We start from the raw sequence: 20,639 nt of genomic DNA, 5'->3' as shown, positions 1-20,639 counted from the left end.
TTTTTCTTCTTTTTATGCATTTGTAAAAATTTTTGGCATATGAATGTAATCATATGGAAGTCAGTGACGCTATGACTTACACTGTGTTGCATTATGTCTACTTTTTGTAGGAAATAAAAAAGCCCTGTTGTGTTTTCAATGAATATCAATTATAAGCCCAGTAGTGGAGTGGATATACACACTGCATGTTTGTGTATGTGGCACTTTTATGTATTGTGTTGGGTTATTTTTCTAGATTGGACTGTTAAATACTATGTTTGTGGCTGGGTTGTCATTTTTATAACTGTCTTGGTGTTTTATCACCATTATTTATTACTTTTGATATACAGAATGAGCTGCATGCATTTATAGAGCAATAAGAGGATGTATTTAATGTGCCTTGTTTTGAACTGAATAAGAACTGAAAGCATGAATCAATAAAACTGATTAAGATGGTCAAAAAATTGTCTCTCACTATAATAATAAAACATTGGCTCAGAATTATATTTTAAGCACTAAGTGCTGAGTTATTTGACCATATTTCTCCTTAAATTCTCCTTTTTTGGTAGTGTTTTGAAATAAAGACATTGAATTTAATTCCATAGTGGTATTATAAAATTAAGATGTGGGGATGGAGTTGTGGCTCAGAGGTAGAGCACCTGCCTATCATATGTGAGGCACTGGGTTCGATCCTCAGCATCACATAAAGTAAAATAAAGACATTGTGTTCATCTATAACTAAAAAATAAATATTTTTAAAAATTTAAGATGTGCTCCCTTAGCAATTCAAAAGACTTGGGAATTTCTGAAGAAAAGTATGCATATTTTTCTTCTCATCCTACCTTCCCCTTATTTCCTAATCTGTCTTTCTAATGAAGGCAGTATTAATTGGATTTATATAATTCCATACATTTCTTCAATTACATAGCACCTATAAACATTTATGCATGCAGATATTTAATCAATATTATATGCCTATATTCAAACAATAATATGCTGAACTAGAAATAAACACCCATTGCTATGGCAATAGTTATAATGAAAAATCTGTGATTTTAATTCAAAAAACATTAATTTCCCAGTTGCACTTCTAATAAGTCTCGTAAACAGCCAATAAGAATGCTTACAACTGATTACTAATCCATAAATGATTGCTTCTGTTAGAGAACATAAAAAAATAATATTTTGAAATACAAAATATGCCAGAGCATGGAAGAAAGTTTTAGACCAAGCTTAAAATCACAAAAGCAGAAAATAGAAAAATTAAAGCTTAACTACCAAGGTTATATTGCATGTATTATAAAATAAAATTTCACTTTGAAGAAGTTGGTTGCTGAGTAATTGCAAATGTATTTATTCCAAAAATAAAATAACTATGCAGGGAAAAATGAGGATTTCTTTAAGAAGACACATGATTTTCAGTTTATTTATATTTTTATACAATGGGTCCATTTCTCAATTATGTGGGAAGAACTTTGGTGTTGAGGACAACAGCACCTGTGACCTTCACTGCCTTAACAAAACTTCAGATGTAGAGTTTTCTGAGATTTCACTTTATTGAAGTATTTGTTTTCTCCAGAGGGTGACACTCTTTGTAAAATTCGATGCAGTTGAACCAAAAAAAAAATGCATATGCAAATTTCTACAGAAATTATAATTTCATAAAGAATGTCAGTAGGTGCAGAAGATTAATGTATTCCAGAGTGCAAAGTGATTGTAGAACATAAAGAATTTCTTTGGATTAGGTTCCATATAAATTTTCCATGGACTATTATGAAACATGGGCTAAGAAATAGTTTTTCTTAATTAAAAAAATAATACTATGAACAATAAACAAATCATATTACATTTACTGTCCACATACATACACAATAATAATTTGGAGAATCTAACTAGAGTATTGAAATGCTTTACAGTGAAGAAGCTTTCAGAAATTGGTTAGTGTATGTACACATAGAAATTAAATATAATTTTGTTGAGAAATTTCTGCCCTCAGTAATATCTTTAGAATAATACAAAATGATTGATGATAAAGTAGTATATTTTTCTTGGTTCTATAATTTTAAACTCACTTAAGAAATAACACTGAGGCTTATGACACCCAAATAAACTTTATATTTTCATAAAGCTTAGGGAGCCTCTTGATACAAAGGAAGCACATATTAATATTACAAACACAAAACCAATGCATAAATAAATAACTTTATTTAATGCATATTTGTTAAACGTGTTATCTGACAACTACTGTGGAAGATGAAGAAGAATGTGAGGACCAGGAGAGATGTTCATCTTTAATCTGAGGAACTGTACAGAGTAAGCATTAGGAGATATGGATGGAAGTGAATGAGGGATTAAAGCTCTTGAAAATCACACTGATTTTGAAGTAATCCTCAATGTATTTCAAAGGCATTGTTATTATCACACATGGTTGTAGATATTATGTGTATTTTTGTTTGTAGACCTTTCAGATCTCTGTTTTGGCAGTCATTCATTTTAAGGAAAAGGTCATGTCCAAAGAACATAATACAAAATATCTCTCCCTGCTGCAGAAATAGTGCACAGTGTTAATCAACAAAACAAAGCTGACAGCAATTTGCCTTATTTTCCAATTCTCCATATTTAGCATCTTTTCTCCCTTGGCAATTGGTACATTCTCTTTCTAATAAACTAATTTTCAGTAAGATATGAGAGATAACATATGCTAACTATCTCAGGGACATTACATTTTATTAATAAAAAATATTAATAGTAAAAGATTGTTTCAAACCTTTTAAGTTTCTGAGACAAAGAAGTTGAGTTTCTTATTGTCCAGATTGCTAAAGTTACTACATAATAACTTTTCTCAAGCGAATTTCGAAGTAACTCAACTGAGTCATTCCTACCAAAGAGGCTTAATAGTAATTCCTAAAGCTGGATTTCAAGCCATAATGTAGTCAAAAATAATAAATATCGAGAAAGGAACTTTCATAAAATCCTTCAAATAAAAGCTTATGAAATGTAGTCCATCTTGTTTTCTTGAAAGAGACAGGTCATTTATAAAAAAATGAAGAAAGAAAAGTAAAGAAAAAGTCACTTTAATCTTACTATAAAAGAACTCACACTAATCTGATAGAATCTAATCAGAGGTCAGTCTATCAAAAACACACTCAAAAAATGGACAAATGAATGACAGCATGCATTCAACATTGAATTTAGGCACAAACTGATATAATTCACATTATTTCCTAGCTTATATCAAACTGTGATTACCCTGAGGTGAGACATGCTGTGGTACCCTAAGATCACAGAGAGTGATATTAAGATGTCTCATTAACTGTATTTTTTTAAAGAGAGAGAGAGTGAGTGAGTGAGAGAGAGAGAGAGAGAAATAATTTTTTAATTATATTTATTTTTTAGTTTTCGGTGGATACAACATATTTATTTTTATGTGGTGCTGAGGATCAAACCCAGCGCCCCGTGCATGCCAGGTGAGCGCTTTACCGCTTGAGCCACATCACCAGCCCCATTAACTGTATTTTTGATTAAAAAAATAAAATACAATTCACTTTTTTCCATTTTATTACAAATTCCTGAGGAATAAATATCAAATTATGCTAGAGTAACAGAGATATTGATCTCTCAAAAAGTAAAGAATAATCAAATTAAATGTTTATAGTTCTACCTTTCAATTATTTTCTTTTATAGGAAAAAATGTGCTATAGTAACCATGTTTTTTTTTTCCAGGAAAAAAGCACAAAATTTATTACATGCTTAAGGCATGAGAGTATTACACTCTGATTTTGCTTTTAGGGTAACAATATGGTAAAATTTTAAAATGAGGCATACAAATAGCATTTTATATCAGTGAACATCTCTGTATTTTTTTAGATTATAAAAATAGACCAGGAAAGATACATTAATAGACAAACAGAGCAATTTTATCACACATTTTGTTGATAACATGTACAGGTACTGTAGAGGGAAACTCAGAAGAAATTCAATGTGTCATGAGGTGAGACAGAGAAGATTAACATTTGGAGGTCAGGAAAATGTTGTTCAATTATAGTAATAGATGCATACAAATATGTAAGGTAGGTGTGGAGTAGGAGGAAGTGATGAAGTGAAATGCTAATGATGGAGCTCAACAACTACAAGAGGTCATAATGGAACAATATTCTTGGAGCATGTGCTACTTTAAAATCATTTTCCAACATTTGGCTTAGATTAAGAAAGTTTACATAAACTTGACATAGGATTGTAAAAGTATGAAAAGTTATAAATATTAACAATAGTAGTAGTAATAGCTGTTTTATGACTTTTTAATGAACTAGAATTTGTTTTAGACTCTTGTCTTATATTAACTCAGTCTTATCCTAAGAGGTAATCTCCATCATTATACCCATCTTGCAGATGTAGTGATATTAAGATTTCTTGTTAACTGTACTTTTGATTGAGACAGAGAGGGATTATACAAACAAAACACAGTAAAACCAAAATAATAAAAACAGCTCATGTATTTTAATACAAGCAATATGGTTCCAGTGTCTGTACCATCAACTGTGCCCTCACAGTAAGATCATTGGATCATACTTACTTAATTTTCAAACAACGTGGATGAGATAGCTAAATAGTCAAATGTATTACTTTTTTTTAAGAGAGAGAGAGAGAGAGAGAATTTTTTAATATTTATTTACTTTTTTTAGTTTTTGGCAAACACAACACCTTTATTTGTATGTGGTGCTGAGGATTGAACCCAGGTCGCACGCACACCAGGCTAGCGCTCCACCACTTGAGCCACATCCCCAGCCCAAATGTATTACTTTCGAATTGCTATTCACACTAACTTTGTATTAGCAGATTATCAGGGGGAGGATGGGCAGCGTCTCATTGCAAGGTTCTTCTGCCCAGAGGAATCCAAGCCACCATAAATAGCCATCCTAAATCTTAATATCTCAAATAATTAACAAATAATAACACACAAACACTCAGAAATATATTTACAAAAGGCAAAGCTCCTGATAGATCTAGTCCACATGGGTTCTTGAACTAGACAAAGACAAAATGGCTCTGGTAGTTTATTTAAGGGGGTACATCAAAGTCAGGGCTAAGGTTTCAAGCCTAAAGTACTTTGTGATGTCTTGCAGTCAGCAGGTTGATTGACATCTTGGCAGGTCACAGTCATCCCAGGTACTATGTGGGATCTTAGGCAGAGAGAGCTTGAAGGGAAGTTCACCAACATAGGCAGTCACTCCCTGTGAGGTGTGCCCCAGGGAGCTCCCAGTGCCAGACTTATACCCTCAAGAGGCTATTATGCACAACATAGTTCACACACAGCCCACACATCTGTAGTAGATCACTTTATTGATCTATTTAATGGCCATTAACTAATCACTTAACTCTCAAGCTACACAAATCTTCAATATTACCTTTTTCATTTTCTTCCATATGGTTCCATTTTTCAATCATTAACTGAGAATCAATTTATGTTTACAGTGCTATAGTGTGTACAGACAAATAAGACAGACACTGCCAACCCTCAAGGAGTTAATAGTCTAGGACAAAGCCATCAATATCAAAGGGGAAAAATGTACTTGGAAATCAGTTTGAAAAATTCAATCATAAAAGGATATATTGGATTTATGAAACATAACTGATATATTTAGTGACTATGATCTGTGATAATATAGGAATGAATTGAGAGGAAGGACTATCTTGGAAATAATTTTTAAAAGTGGGATAGGAGTTATTGGGTACATGAAAGAGATGGTCTTGGTTGACACCCATATTTCTAGTTTGCATAACTGGAAAAATAATTTTGTTCCTCATTCTGAGATAGATACATGGGGATCAGGTCTCAGACTCAGTAGATAATACAAGTGTTTTTATATTCAATAAACTCATGAGATTACTAATTAGAAATGGTGAATGTGGAATTGAACACTGAGGGAGAACATATAAAACTTTCTAAAAAGACATACCAGGAATAAAACTTGAGATATAACCAGCATTTAAGTGTTCAGCAGAGAAGGAGGAGCCAGAGAATCATGATGATGTAGAGTGATTACAATAAATGGGAAAGTTTGTTTCACGAATAAAACAGTGGTCAAAATTCCAGAAAGAAAATACAGTTTTGGAGTACTTGAAATATTCTAAAATTAATTTGGGAAAACAAATGCCTTATTATAACAAATGTCTTATTATGTTTGAAGTTAAAGAAAAGTAGGGAGTCTTCTTTAGAAGATATTGCAAAAGCCTAAAACGTTCCAGTTTAAAACTAGTATGATGATTATGTAAGAATATACAGACTAAATAATAAAATAATAAAAAATGTTCCTTCCAAACTCCAAGAACTTAAAGTATTTAGCATATGATAAAAGTTAGATAAAAATCAGGGTTAAACAATGAATGTTAAATATAAAAGGCTGATACTATATCCTATTAATATGGGGAATCAACTTTGTTAAGTATAGAATTCCAAGTAAATAAGATAAAAATATAAATAGACTATCAAATCCAATAGAATACAAACAACATAAAACACCTATATCAATATATTACATATATGAGCATGCATGAGTATATTTGCATATATTTTTATACATATAGTCTTTAAAACCCTGAAAGGCTCTTAAGAACTTAGAAAAAATACATAGTAGAAGCATAAAGTTAAATAATGAAGAAATAGTGATGGCAAATAAGCTTTCACAGATGTGTTTCATTTGTTAGACACTTTTCCATACAGATTAGAAAAAAAATGAAATACATATTTTGTCTATAAAATTAGAGGGAATAAGTTAATAAAATGCATAAGTAAGTTCCTAAACAAATTATTATTTTCTTGCATTTGTGGCAATTATAACAAAATATCACTTTTAAGAGATAAATTTTAGTCTACAGAGACTCACACTATTTCAATCAAAAATTATATTTAGAAGAGTTAATCTTTAGAATCCAGTTATGATTGTTCATGAATTTATAGCTATAAGGATGGATATTAATACACTGTAATAGTAAGTGTTAAAAAAACACAATCAAAATAGACTTTTACTATCAAAAAGAAAATGTGACAATCACCGGCTTGAGTTATAAGGAAATTTGTGAGCAATACTTTTTCTATAACTTTTGCTATGTTTTTGTTTTTAGAACCATGTTAATATTTTATAAATTCCCCAAATAAATACCTAAATAAAGATACAAAACTGCAATGGAATTGAAGCAGAAACAAATATTTTTTTAAATAAATTATACAACCATTCAACCTCCATTAAAATTATTAAATTTGTTTTAATAGTTTAATAGTATGTTTTAATAATATGTCTTTTTAAATTTTTAATAGTTTTAGGGATAGCCACATCACTACATACATTCATATTTATATATCTATATGTTCATATATAAGATAGGTGAAATTAAGAAAGGTAGATAGACCACTCTGAGCTCTAAAGGTCTGTTTGTAAAATCAAGAACTCCAGTAGCAATGAAGATATCCAGGTCCCAGATCTTGATTCCTAAAAGGTGTTCAGCAACACAGGAAGAGGGCTACTTAAGAAATGTTTGATTCCCAAACTGGAACTGAGAGAACTTTATGCTAAGCATAAAAGATATTCAAGTACTGAAAAAAGTTTATTGAAAAGTGATGAGGGCCTCTCCAAAAATACAAATCACCAACTCAAAACAGTCCTCACTTGTCAAATTTCAGTCAATTTCAGCAGCAGAATACACAATCTGACTAACAGATTGTAAGTATAGAATAAAATGTGATACACTTCATTTTGCTAATTTAGATTTAGTTTCTGTTACTGCTTGTTCTTCTTTTTTGTTTGGTTTTAGTTATTCTAGGTGAAATGTTGGGCTATTAATTTGAGTTTCCTTCTTTTTTGGATGTGGGCATTTGTTGCTACAGATGTCCTGATTTCATACTGATGTATACAAAGAAATATATAAATAAGTGGAGATCAAAAATCTTTTCTTTAAATAAAATTTTAGATAACAAATGTAGGAAGCATGATGGAATTAGGAAAATTTAGAAAGTGCCATACTATACTTGTTTCAGGCAAGATTTATCAATAGCAATATATATATAGTGAGCAAAAGAATTCATAAAAATTAGGATTTTTGTATAGCTCAAAATATTTCCCCATAAGTTGTCTATTAAATCAAAGAGAAAAATCAAAAAGCCTGACAGGCACCATGATAATGTAGCCAGAAATGTTTATGTCTATGTCATCTGCAATGGGAAAAATCAATATCATATACCTCTTGATGTAATGCACCTTGAGAGATACAGTATCAATTCTATGCTATCACTGCGAAGACTGCAGCCAAATCCAAATAAAGGACATTCTACAAAACCAATGGTCTATAATTTTAAAAGTAATAAGGTCTTGAGAATATCTAATTGTGAAGGTTAAAGTAGAATGAAGGCATGAAAATTATATGCCAGCTGAGATTTTGTCTTGAATTTTAGACCATATCATTGTTTGTTTGATTGCTTTTAATTTCTTTTTTTCTTTTTGCTGCATGGGATATTACTAAAGTATTTTTGTGTGTTTGAATACAGTTGCAATCTATTAATGTTTGATTTCTTGATTGTGATAATTATTTTGTGTTATATGAGGGGAATGTGAGCAAATATCATTGCCTATAATAATAACTAATTTTTAAGTGAGAATCAGTTCTAAGCATAAAACTAATGCTACTAAGGTTCCTTGAAATGACAAAATATTATATTATTTTCCACTGAAGGAAGAAATACTTTCTACACATTAAAATCTATAATCTCTTTTTTCCTATTTGTTTCCCTGTTTGTTCCCCATCACTGCTTTACCAATAAAAAAGTATAAAGTTGTCCATGTTTTGACAAGTAAATAACATAAAGAGTTACATATTTTACATATATACATTGTACATATTGTACACATGAATTGCATGCATAATTATATATATTATATATTATATATATGTATATGTGTGCAAACTGTTATAGTGAACACGTGCACACACACACATACACACTTTCTTAGCCAAGGATGAAGAAAGATAAAAGTACTCCTAAGTTAGGAAATGTATAGTTAATGATTACAGAAAAATAATTCATATACAACAATTGTAGTTGATTGATTTTGAAAAGAGATAGTTAATAGTAAATAAAATACTGAAAAAATTCTTTGTGGCTGCCCTCATTAAGGATCCATAGTTCTATTATTAAAGCAAAATAGATCTTGAAGACCCACAGCATGACTTTCTGTAACCATCTGAAGGAATTAATTACCTTTGAAAACTCAGTACTCTTAGCATTACTCGGCCCTTTAAACAAGTTTACTGCAAAAAGTAATGCTAGAATCCATACCTGAGATATTAGACTCTATAAACACACATTAAATGCAAGTTCAAGAAAATAAAACACAAACCCTTGCAGTATACTAACTTCTCTGTGGGCAGTGCAAAGTCTGTCATGAATACTTCATTGTCTATGCCCAGGTAATACCCTTCTGGACCAAAAGAAGGTTTTAAGGACTTAAGAATACAACATGAATTTTTAAAAAAGGAAGAAGTACAAGGATTTTTTTTTCTGAAATATATGCCTTTTTAAGTGCCCTCATTTCTCTATGGTTCATAATACTTAAATTGCTAACTCTTATCTCACCTTGGATTATTAATCTAAGACAATTTAAAAAATAAACTAAATTAATGTGATTGAGTGTGTGTGTGTGTACATGTGTGTATGCTGAATACCATTTCAAGTATAAGATAAAATAATTTATAGCAGAGAATAATTTTTTGATTTTTAATATCAATAGTTGCTCACATTTCAATGCAATCTTTATGAACACAATAGTTTGTATAGGCCAGGTCAAGTCATTCATAGATAAGATAGGCATATAGTAGATATAGATATTGATTTATTCTTTCACGTTCAAATAACTAATCAAAACTTTGTAGGATTTTACAAATTGCTAAAGTATAGTATGGTATTTGCATAGTCAACGGGTTATTAAAAATTTAAGTAAAATAATTTTATGTAATGATTAATGCACATGAAAATGGAGGAAGACAATTATGCCCTTCCTTTTAGGAAAACAGGAAAACAATTATCCTTAACAACAATTGCTCCATTTCCATGGGGAAAAAAAAATACAGTGACCTAGTAAAAACATGTAACCTTCTCCTTCATATCAACTGTAACATTAAGCACCAATTTACCAACATATTCTTTGATAGAATTCAGAGATTTATTTTTTCTTGTATGTGAAGGTTATACATAAGATAAACAGGATAAGTGGTATGGGGAAAAAACCTACAGGGAATGTGAGAATTGCTGATGTAGACCTTTCAACTGAAAAATTCATAGCCTATCTTGTATACACCATTTAAATTAGATTTTCCTTTTTCTTGGTATCTTGAACCTCATCTCACAATCATCTCAGCCCTAATCCATTATTCACTTGTTACAGGGTATAGGTACAAATCACTTGAGTTAACTGTATAAAATGGTTTTAATCTCAGAAGGTAGTAGTGTGGAGTTAAGGATATAATATCTAACATACAAAACAGAAAGTGTACTGGGAAAGATAACTGACACATAAAGTACTTTAGCTCTACCCTCAGCTAATACACACACCACAAATGTGCATGTGAGGAGACCCACACACACTGAATTGCAGTTGGGTCCTTAAGCTTATAAAGTAAGGTTTAGTGGTTATTTATTATTCCTACCAATGCGTATCACTAAAACACATCACTTATAAGCCATATTCATATCCCTTTACGTAAGTGGGTAGAAATGATCAAATGAAAAGTGATGCATGTGTGGGAGAAGGCCTTAGATTTTTCTTTTGAATTTCAGATGAAAAGAAAACAGTAATTATCAGACTGAAAAAAAAAATAAGAAAAAAAAACATTATGTGAGTAGGCATTATCTTTAATGAATTAATTGCCTGGATAATAAGTACACTATCCAGCTTTGAAGCATTGGCAAATGGTTTGAATAAGCAGTGAGAAAACTCAATGGAAGGCAACCTGAAAAGAATGCAGGAACTCAAAGCCACAAACACCTGTTAACTGCTCTGAGCATCTCCAATGCTGATTATGTCATTTGGTTTGGCACCCTTTGAATACATGGCATTGAAATTGTTTCCTGCCAAGCTATCTAGTTCAATAAATGTACTGTGTTTGTATCCCAATTAAAAGCAAAGGGTTGATGGCATTTTTATATGCTTATTGAGCATTTCCCTTTTTTACTTAAATAACTAAAATTGAACCCGAGTTTTCTATAATCAAAAAACCTCAAACACAGTATTTTAGTCCGACACCTTTCTTTTTCCTCCTTTGACCACCTGCCTGACCTATTTTCTTATTATTGACTACTTGTTATTCAGTTAAGGAGGATTGTTAGCAGTACAGCCCAGGAACACTTGGTTCTATTTAAAACAAAAGCCTACTGTTGAATTCAGTGTCAGAGCTGAGGTTTACAACATTGAAGAATTGCCTTGATAAATGGCCCTGACATTACAGTTTCCACGACTCCACCTTCAATGTCATCACAACACAGCATAAGTGTTAAAGTATGGCCTTCGCTGCCTCCCCAAAACATATTAACTTGATGCTTACTCTATCTCTGGATCCCATAGGCACAATAAATGGAGAAAATAACACATTTACAAACTGATAAAACCCAGCAAAGCTAATAAAATCAGACACTTTATAGCTTGGCTAATCGTGTCCTTTGAAGGGCATCAAATAACACATCATGTACTGCTCAGGGGGAAATCAAATTAGGTGCAGCAATGTCCCTTCAGAACCAGCGCATTTGAATAGACAGAAGCTATTGTAGCTAATCAACTTGTAGATGTTTTATCATTAATACAATGTTTATGTTAACGGGCCTTATGCAGTTTTGGCATGAAAAGGAAGAAAATTATTTCTTAGACTGTTCTTCAGTTTGCATTCTGAATCTTTTTGTTTTTATTTTGAATATATGTGTCACAATGTAGTATGCAATTCTGTAAATGATGCTCAGAATCATTTAGCCTGCAATGACTTGACTTACCCGAGATACCCTTCCCTTCATCTGCCCCTCGTCACATATCCAACTCTGAAAGATAGACATATCATTGGCTCTGAAAGACATAATTAATAGAGCCAAGCATACTGCCACAGGTTGTTTAGTTATGTCTTAAGCCAAAGTATAAGTAAGGAAAGCTTATATATTCTTTCTTCTCTAAATTTGTGAAGTCAGGATTAATATTTTTTTTAGTTATGGACCACATTTTATTCATCAAAACTTTCATTTACTTTGTTATTTATTTTCATTATTATTATATACTAATAAACTATATTTGCATATACTTATGGAACAAAAAGTGGTGTTAGGATTTTTAAATACAATGTGGAATATTTAATTCAAGCTAATAACATGTGTAACCTTGAATATTTAACATTTTTTGGTAACTTTCATTTAAAATTTTACTTTCTTAATGAAATTAAAATGTGCAGTATTTAATTATTAGCTATATTCACCATGCTTGGTAATGCATTCCAAAAATAATAAAAGGAATATCTCGCCTCTCTAATTAGGGCTCTGTACCCTTTAACTTCCAGCTCTCCATTTTTCCCACCCAGCCTTTTAAACCAGTATTCTACTCTGCTTCTGTGTGTCTGGTTGCTCTAAACTATGTGTAAGTGAGAACATGCAGTATTTGTCTTTCTGTTTGGTTTATTTCATTTATTATTATGTCCAATTATATCCACATTGTTTCCAATGACAGAATTGCTTCCTTTAAAATGCTAAATAGTATCTCATTGCATGCATATACCATAATTTATCCACTCATCCTTTAATGGACACTAAGGTTGACTTTATATCTTGACCATTTTGAATCATGCTGCAATGAACATGGTAAAATTGGTATATCTTCAATGTACTGATTTCAAATCTATTGGGTAAATACCCAGAAATGTGATTGTTGGGTTATATTAATACTATCATTAGTTTTTGAGGAAATATTAAAGCTTTTAAATTATTAATAAAACCACATACATCTATTTATGTGGAACAAAAAAAAACACAAAAGAAAGTTATTTCAGGAGAGAAGTTATTAGGACATCAGAAGCATATCTACCAGTAAAGATTTTAGAGAAGCAATAGTACATAAAATTCATGTTCTTTGACAGAGGCCCACATTCTAGGCCTGTGATTCAAATCTGTCTCACTTGCTGGTTTTTTTTTGTTTGTTTGTTTGTTTGTTTGTTTGTTTTTGTACTGAGGATTGAACTCAGGGAAACTTAACTATTTAGCCATATCCTCAGCCCCCTTTTTATATTTTATTTTGAGACAGGGTCTCACTGAGTTGCTTAGGGCCTCAATAAATTGCTGAGGCTGGCTTTGAACTCATGATTCTCCTGCCTCAGTCTCCAGAGCTGCTGGGATTATAGGCATGCACCATCATGCCTGGCCCACCTACTTTTTGGTGATAAGGTTTTATTGGACCTATCAAGTTATTTTTAATATATTTTCTGTGACTGCTCTCAAACATTTGTGGTTCTGATATTCCAAAAACATTTACTACCTAGCTCTCTACAAAAAATCTGTGCCAATCTCTGTTCTAAAGCTCTATATGCTTTTTTTAGAGTAAAGTGAGAGAGAATTAAAGAATACAAAGAATAAGATTATTTGAGAATAAGACGTATATATTTAAGTGTAATCAAATAAAATCTGTCCCACAAATCAATAAGTCCATTCAGAGATCAATGAATGCTTTAAATAAATGAGTAGAAAGAATCAACAAGCCCCTATGTAGAAACATTTTAAATAGTCTATGTAGCTATCTCCCCCTTAAGGAAGTGCATTTAATTCTCTCTCCCTAAATATGAGCAGCACAGAGATACTATTTCTAAAGAGTCTAATATGGAAAGGGAGTGGAGAAAGAAGAGCACCTTTGTAGAGAGAAACCTAACATACGGATCTAGATGATCAAGATCAATGTCAACAGGGGTAAGTTATGCTCAGTACTACCTTTGCAATATTAGGTACATCTAAGATATGTTTTAAAAGCCTTAAAAAATTTGGAAACTATTATAATGTTTGACCATTTTCTTTCTCCAGGTTTTTTTTCAATGGCTTTAAACCCAGTCATAACTTAAATCTTTCACATGCAAGTAAGATTACCAAAGAAAGGAAAAGTCAAAGTATAGGGAACAGGGACTCATGCAATGAATATATGAAGATCCTTTGCAAAAATACCTAACTTCTGTAAGCACTCTAAAATTTGTTGTATGTGCATTTCCACAAATTTGAACAAAAAGAGTCTGTGAGGCTCAGAAGAAATGACAGTTTCTGCAGCACTATTCTGATGTTTTTGCTATATCAAGAGCTACTGATAGGCTTCAGTGTCCTGACCAAGTCATCCCCTGTATTTGCTAAAGGATGGAGAGGTAAGGGACTAAATCTCTCCGTTCATTTTGTTTCCCTTCTTCCTTTCTTTCCTATGCTTCTATTTAGCCCTTCCTTCATCAGGACTACAAAGTTACAAACCAAGTATCTGCCTCTTGGTTAAGGATGAAGTGACATCTATTTTCATGGTTTAATTTCCTCTTTGGGTGTCAGCAGAATAGAGGAACCGCTGGATACACACATACCAAGATACAAAATTCATTTACTAAACTGCTTTAACTGTCGTACTTATTCTGAAGTGTCAAAAAAGAGCATAAGAATAACTTGATTTGTTTCCATTTACACTTTTGTGTTGCATTTACGTTTACAAAACACATCTGTTTTCATATTTCTGGCTATTTATTTGTTCATTAGAAGTACACAGCTGGTGTAGAGCAGGCTTGAAATTGTATACCTACCATTTTTTTCTAGTTATGTGATCTTTTGAAAGATATTTTATTGACAAAATTTAGTTTGTTTTCTCACTTTTAAAGTGTATAAAGGAGGAATTGCAATGCTAATATTATATTATTGTGATATAAGGAGAATATACTTTCCGACACCTAGTAAATGGCCAACAGATGATTGCTAGAATTAATGACAATAGCTATTGTAGCTCTAATATTAATTTTTTGGATAACTAATTGGTATTCAAACACATTAAATAAATATTGTTAACTAGTAAATTACAGCATTAACTTTGAGTTATTAACTTTGGAAAACATTTATTTATTCACTTACTAATACAAGAAATTTGCATTATCTATTATAATCAACTTTTCTAGATATTAAATGTTAGAATCAAGTATAAAAGGAAGAAAAATTAAAATTAATAAAAATGTCCAGCAATTACATAGTAATTTAGAAGGTGTTATGAGCAAGAAAGCTGGTAGACAGCATGGGAAAGAAATAGTTTGTCAAATAAAATTAGTTCTTTAACAAGACTAAGACAAACAAGAATAATATAAAGAAGGTGATATATGGCAACTTTATCATTAAAAACCTTCCATCTTTTATATATATATTTCTTAGGATTTAAAACATTTTCTTGATCACCTTCAAACTTGAGGCAAAAATAATTGTGTGTGTGTATTATATACAAAGTGCATATTATATATACATATACATATGTATGAAATAAAATGAACTGTTAAATTTCAGAGTCAAATTCACAAGAAATGGAATGGAAATTAGAACATATCTCTCTACTAATAGAAATTAAAACTAATAGATGATATTATTTGAAAAATTTCATGTAATTTTTTTTGCATAACCTTGTCTACTTGCTGGATGGTAACATAAGATAACATCTAAATTATTCAAAAACAAGACTTGCATGTTATTATTTCAAAGGTAGTTAATCATTAAGGGAAGAAGAAAAGTGGCAGGCAGTTACTTAAATATATTTTTAAAGTTGATGTTTTGTTAAACAAAAAAGAGCCTATGAATTAGTTCTCAAAAGCTTTCTTCCAGTTTCAGAGGCTCTAAAAAGCCATTAGATATATTCACAAAATATCAAAAATAAATAGAAAATTTAAATGTTGAAGCTGTGATCAATCAACCATTATGGGTTATGTTACAAAGTATATTTCTTGGACAAACTGTAAGAGAGACATTTGTAATATTGGTATACTTAGCAGTACAATTATTCTACATAAAATATTTTCTAAAAAGAAAAATAGTTGTCTTATAATCAATTAGGCACTAAATTCAGAAATTTTATTAATCTTTCCCTAGAAGCATCATCCTCAAGTCCTTACCATAGATTAGAAGAAAATTGATTTCAAGAAAATACATTATAGATTTCTCAAGAGTAGTTTCTTGAGACGATCATTTTTTTTCAAATTAATGAAATTTTTGCCATTCCAGTATAAGGTCCATTATTTTTATTGAAGTCTACTGAGAGAAAGAAAAGTATTCATAAAAGCCAAAGAATTATTAATACTAACACCTTATTACATGTCCTTCTAAGATGAATTGCATTTATTTTCCACACAAACACATAATGGCTTTATTCTCCCTTTGTAACTAAGGTTCATTGTCTTCTCATTTCTCTGGACAACTCAATGGATGTTGCTTGAGGTTAAAACCAAGTCAATTAATCAGATTCTTCAGCTGGTTATAGAGCAAGGCAGTTCTCTGCTTGCCAGAACACCTGCACTCTTCCAATAGCCCCGGCACCTAATTGTTTCCAGGTGCAGTACATGTTCATTGTGGGCTCAGAAGAATTGTGAATGTTTGCTGCCAGAGAACACAGTTTGAGTGTTGAAGCTATCCAATGAGAAAACTAGCCCTTGGTCAGACAAAGTATATGTTCTACTGATTATTAAAATTGAAATATTCAGATTATTATTTGATGTTCAGTTCAGAAACAGTCTTTTATTATTGGGAGGGCTGATCTTTTTGTGCTGTTCACTCTATAAATATTTTTAAACACACTCTATCCAATAGTCACATGAAATACAATAATAATCAAAACAACAATCATTCATTGTAGTGGGAAATAAAAATGTTCTTTCTCCCCCCAGATTTGGTACATCCTTAAGTAGGGCAAATGTATTTTGCAAGTTATAGTATGCATAAATAACTACAACTAGGTTTATTTTAGTTTTGGAGCTAAGCCATTACCATGCAGACAATTATATTCTGCTCTGAAGTTTTAACATATCTTCAGGTCAGCATACTAAAAATAATAAACTCTTACTTTGCAAATGCTTCCTCTCATATTTTCTCATCTGGTTTTATCAGAAAGAGTACACATGTTCTGTATTAGTGATATCCAAACACACAAAGACACATATACTCATATACACATAGGGTTAAGATACTGAAAGGACAATGGAACATCATTATTTATTCTATTATTTTCCCATTGATCTTTACTTCCTTTTTCTAAATAATAGCCAAATAGTACTTATAGTCCAGAGAAACAAAGATTTATAGAATTCTCCAATGATGAAGGTATGGCTCCTAATAAAAGGAACAGGTTAGCAAAAGAAACTTTGGAGGAATATTGAGTTCAGTTTCCTCTACTTCAGTTTTTTGCCTTTCCAGGTGGTATTGCTGGAATCATTTCCCCTGAGGATAGATAAAACATGCAAAAATGCAAACCTCATAAATCCACGAGGTCATGGAATCCACAAGGTCACCATTTATAAACAGAATGTTGGTAAAATACTTTGGTTCTTTCTCATCTTTTTAATAAAAAATGATTCTGTGATAGTTGAGTGTGTGTTATCCAGTTTACTTATAACTACAAAAAAGGTCAAAAACCTGAAAGTAAAATTTGTCTCAAGAGAGCCAGGAACAGACATCCTAGGATGATGGTACAGGCAAATCTCACTGTAAGACTAGAAATCACTTAATCACTGACTGCATTCAGATAAACCTATGATTATCTGAACATCTTTTTAAAATATTCCAAAACAATAATAATTAACATTTATTAATATAATTTTGAGCGACCCATCAAACCTGGTGGAGTTTGTGAGTTACATTTAAAAAGACATAAAACTGCTTTTCATATTAACTTCCAATTTGTTTTAAATGTATTTTGGTTCCTAATATATCTTATTTAAGTGTTCATTGTTCTTGGTTCTGAGATGAGAGCATGTTTAACTTAGACTGATTGTCCCTGAAAGACTTAACCAAGTCATTCATAATTCTTCTTCTGCCTCTTCCTATTATTCCATCTCCCATTATGAATGGGGTCCAAATTTTGCCTCATGGAACACCAATTTCTCTTGTGACAGTCAATACTGCTGCTTCCAAAAGGAAGTAATGCTTTATCAGGGATTATATCCACCGTGTATGCTTAATAGATATCTGATACTTACACAGTTAACTAAGTCATTAGAAGACAGTGGATAACATGGTTATCCAACAAATAGTTTATTCAATATGTGTTCTTCCTAGTCCATTCAATATGTCCTTCCTTTCACCCTGACTTTGCTCTTAATTTTTCCCAAATGCTTTCTCTCTTGTTTGGTCATACATGACAGAAACAGCTTACCTGTTTGTCATAATGGAAACATCATAATGAATCAGGATTAATAATGACAAATATGTTCTTACTTTCAAGACACAGTTCTGCCTTCCAACTTTGACACATGAGTATTGTTCTTTACAGTTGTTGCAACTCTTTTGAACAAGTTTATAAATTTGACATAGAATATAGGTTACTTTTTCAAGAACTGCTGCCTATAAAGGAGAATAAGGAAGTGGAATGAAAGCTTTCAAGAAAAAAAATAAAAATAACATGGGAGAAAAGATGTGCATGCTAATGAGAAAAATCCAGCAGAAAGAAAAAGTAATAGTGCAAAAGGGAATTGGTGAGGATTACTGGACTGATATCCTTGAAGAGTTAACAAGCACTGAGAGCTAGGGAGCAGGTAGAGAGAGAACATTTGATAGGAAACAGATAATCCATCTGTGGGGTGAGGCAGCAAAGGAGGGGAAGATTATGGGTGCAGATGAAGGTAGGTGAGAATGAAGAGTGATGAGAATCTTGTAATTGCTTGAGTTTCTGAAGTATTCTTATATTTCTGTAATGTGTTCAATATAGCATCACTTCTAAAGGGAAGAAACAGATTCATACCAAAGTTTATTCTCTTGCCTTTCTTACCAGCATTATAATATAAAAATTAGGCAGGTGTTGCAGACCATGTTGCTGAGGCAAGATCCAAACTACCTCCTTTCTTTATGGGACCTCATTTATTTTATGGTGGAAATATGAATAACTCTAGACATTAAATCATAATTGATCAAAGACAGTTCATGACAACTTTTTCCCTCATTTTCTCAGCAAAAACTATGAATGGACAAATGCATGAATATTGAAGTATGAGTTCGTAATCAGTGTTTCTGGAAGAATGTTTCTTGTCTCAATTAAAAGAAACCCACATGGTAAGCACTATCTCATCTTGCATACTCCCTCTGTCTTTGAACAGTCATGATTGCTGGAGCGGCAGTAGCCATCTTAATATCACTACGTTTAAACTATGCACTACAGGGTTGCTGGGAAAACATAGACCCTAAATCCTTAATGAATGACATCATTAGTCAGCAGAACCACCTCTATTAAAAACAAACTGCATTTTGATAAAATAACAGTTAATTAATTAGGTAGTTGCTTTCTGGGATATTTTTAAATGACATGGCTGGAATCTCATTGCTACGGTTTGTATTTTTAATGGCCCTCAAAGTTCCATGTGTTAAAAGTTGGGTTCCAAGTGTGGTACTGTTAGGCCATGGTGGAACTCTTAGGGAATAGAGCCTGGTGGGAGGTCTCTAGGTCACTGAGGCTAGCTCCCTAAAGAAGCTGTAGGAACTCAGCTCTCTCCCTTTTGTTTCCTGGCTTTGAGATAGTAGTTTTGTTCCACCACATGCTCCACCATGATGTGTTGCTTTGCCACAATGCTAAAGAAACTGGGCCCATTGATCGTAGACAGGAATCTCCAAGTCATGAGGCAAAACAAACATTTTCTCTTTATAAGTTAATTACCTCAGGTGTTTCAACCAAGTAACAGAAACTTGACAAACACATTTATCATTCTTCAAATTTATAGATAAAAAAAAGGAACCCACAGCTGTCAGTTGTGATAGAGTTTTTAAAATGCAGATATTAATTATGAAACTCCTTGTGCCATCATTCTGCTGTGTTCCAAGAAGAGTTAAATTAATAGTAAATTATTAATCAAAATGAAAAATAAATTCTACCATTAAATGATTTAATAATGCTTGGCCCCTGGTAATATAGAAATGTTGTTCCTTTGATGTACTGCTGACACAATATACTTAAATATCTTAAAATTAACTTCATTTTTGTTTGACTTAGGAGATCTTAGACATCAGATCAACATTTAAAGTTTGAAAATTGGGAAATATGTCTACAAGAAATCTCCCACTTTTAAAATGAAAAGTTTCTCTTAATATCAGTATACAGAATTACATGGACCAATTGGCATGTCAGCAAAAATATTTCCAGGCATTTAAAAATATATTTTGGCTTGTAATTTATTTTATTTATTTATTTCATTTCTAATATACTAAATTATAGATGACAGATAAAAGGGTCTATATTTTGTGTGTGGTTGATATACAAAATTGTACATACAGTGTCACGACCCCCTTGCCCGCAAGGAAGACGCGACTCAGGAATCTTCTTTCAGCAGTTTATTCAGGCCCTTGATATTCTTCTAATAATTCTTCTAATCCCCGGAATAATAATTGGATGCCCCTCCCAGCCTTA

The sequence above is a fragment of the Ictidomys tridecemlineatus genome, chromosome 5 (genome assembly GCF_052094955.1).
Source record: "Ictidomys tridecemlineatus isolate mIctTri1 chromosome 5, mIctTri1.hap1, whole genome shotgun sequence".
Taxonomy (NCBI): domain Eukaryota; kingdom Metazoa; phylum Chordata; class Mammalia; order Rodentia; family Sciuridae; genus Ictidomys; species Ictidomys tridecemlineatus.
This window is presented reverse-complemented; position numbering follows the sequence as displayed.